At 49.5% G+C, this 2,500-nt stretch overlaps 1 protein-coding gene across 9 annotated transcripts in view; it reads left to right on the forward strand.

Moving 5' to 3' along the window:
- The window catches only part of EBF3 (EBF transcription factor 3), a gene marked incomplete at both ends in the record, with an annotated part of 114,231 nt that overhangs the window by 100,674 nt on the left and 11,057 nt on the right, over positions 1–2,500 (forward strand). The window lies entirely within an intron of this gene.

Here is a 2,500-nt window from a genome sequence, read left to right on the forward strand (position 1 = left end):
AAGGCCCTCCACTAAATGAGGAATGTTAATATCTTATGGCACGGTTAATAAAGAGATATTTCACAAGGGACATTTGTTTTATGACTTTTGATACAACAGCCTTATAATCTGACATATCTTAAATGATATAATTTTGTGCCTGCAGTCATCTCTTTTATAGGTAGTGGCCCATCGTAGCAAGATTTGAATTCAGAACAAATAACGGGCTCTAATTACTTTTTTTTTTGCGGGGGCGGGGGGGGCGGTTTATTATAAAACTCACCCTCTCCGACGCAGATCGGTGGAAATCCCTGCAGAAGGGTGGGCGCTTATAATACATTTTGAGAAATGTCTTGGATTTTCCCCCTTCAGCAAAAAATAACATTTGTTTTTGTTGTGTTTAAGGCAGAGTTTAAATTAATTTAACCCAGTGACACATGTTCAGAGACTAAGCACGCTGCTAAATAATTCCTGGGAATAAACTGCTCAGGAACCAAGTCCATTAATTTACGGCGCTCCTGATGCTGACAGATGTGAGGGCCGGAGGAGGACCTACAAATATTAACATAAAACAAATTTGCTTTATTCTCCTTCATATTTCTTCTTCGTCCCGACTTGAGCTCACCCAAGGCTCCTTCTCTAATTATCCACGAGGTCAGTAAGCAAAATTGGGCAGAAGCTGGGAGATCAATACAAATTATCCCTGAGCAAACCAGTGCTGACAGCTTGAATCGCAGCATATGTTTACCCAAAATCAGGCAATTTATCTTAATATCAGCAAAGTAATGCAGTGCAGGTGAAAGGTCAGGCAATCTCTCCCCCTCATAATTACCCAGTTCTAAAACAGGAAAGTGGTATTGATTGGCCTGGCTCGGTGCTCTGTGACTGGACGTGCAGAGCCGCGGCCTGGCTCGGCCGGGCCCTCCTTGTACACTCCGCACGCGGAGGATTTATCAGATGTGCACGAAGGGGCTTCTGCTTTCTCCTCCAGTTGTAGAGTTTGCCAGCCAAGTCTGGGCGACTCCTTGTCTTGCCTGGCACGGGGCGGAGGGCTCTGTGGGGTGTGGCCCTCGGAAGGCCGCCGCCCGGCCCCGCGGATGGCAGCCGCTCTCGCAGACGCAGAGGAGGGCCGTCCCACCCTCAGTGATCAAAGCCCCCGCACCCGCCAGAACCGAGAACATGTCTCTGCTCCTGTAGTTTGAAGACAAGGGCCCCTTCTTCTCATTCTTCCACGTAAATCCGTCGGGCTACCATAGCGGAGCCCCCGGTGGGATTTCTAGCCGCAACAGCGGCGCCCGCCCCCTGCCCCCCTCGCCGTGTCCAGCACGGCGAGACCTACAGTCGTAGGATGGCATGTCATCTTCTGAACGTCCGACCTCGTTCTTGGCGGTGCGCTCAAGACGTAAATGCTCTTTGGGCTGAAGCGGGAGGTGAACGGTACCCCCGTGTTTTTTCCTACTGCTTTAAGATCGTTTTGGTCCTAGAAGGAGAATGTCAATTCCACTGAAACATCGGGAATGTCTCCCCCAGAATGAGAGTGTACGGTTATTACAAGTCATAAAGCTTCTGAAAGCTTGCATTAAAGCGTCTATCACCTGTCGGGGCATTTGCATGAAATCAATAGCGGCCGCCCATCTATCTTTTCTGATCACCTTTCATCAGGCCGATTCATTAAGTCGAACAGTCATGGGGATTAGCTGGGGGAGAGGAGAAACCTGGCGTGTTAGGGATGCACAGTGGGCCACCTTTTTTGTTCCCCAGTCAAGACACGTAAGACTTCACCGCATCCTTGTTTGGGCCAAGTCGCTGGGTGAGGCCCAGCCACCCTGCTCCCTGCACTGCACTTTCGCCTGACACCCTTGTCCCGGCCAGGCAGAGACATGACAAATTGTCCCCCAAGTCACCGCTGACAGCTTCCGATGATTAATGGTTTGATTATGAAGTGGTTTTACACATATAGAATTTACATCACAGAGAGTTAGAAATTTTGCCGTGTCACCTACGCCGAGGCATTCTGAAGAGCTTTACTGTTTGCAAAGGAAAAGGAGGGCAAAATCGCGGCAGAAGCCATGTCATGTAAAATCAATATGTCGGATCAATGCTTTATTAACAAGAAAATGTCTTACTTCACATTCCTGTGCGGACCTTTGTCTCCGGCACGTATGATGGAATGTCAGATCATATTGCGGTCCTCAACTTTCGGGCGCGTTATCCAGTGTACGTGCAAGTCTTCCGGCGGCGCTTACGAGACCCGCCGTGGGTGTTGACACCAGCAGCCCGAGCACTCGAGGATAACGGTGACCAATTATTCCGGAAAGCACTTTCAAAGGCAGCCTCTAACCTTGCTCCTTGAAGCTGTAGCCTTTGTGTTCCCGGCGCTCCGCAGACCTGCTGAGTTGGGTGGTGCTAATCATCAAATTACGTGCTGACTAATGAGTGATGGCCCAAATTGCGGGCTGAGTAATGAATAGATGGCGGCAGGTCTTATTAGTCTCAGAAAACCCCCTGATTTATGTCGCGC

The sequence above is a fragment of the Leucopleurus acutus genome (assembly GCF_964270905.1).
Source record: "Leucopleurus acutus genome assembly, chromosome: 14".
NCBI classification, from domain to species: Eukaryota; Metazoa; Chordata; class Mammalia; order Artiodactyla; family Delphinidae; genus Leucopleurus; species Leucopleurus acutus.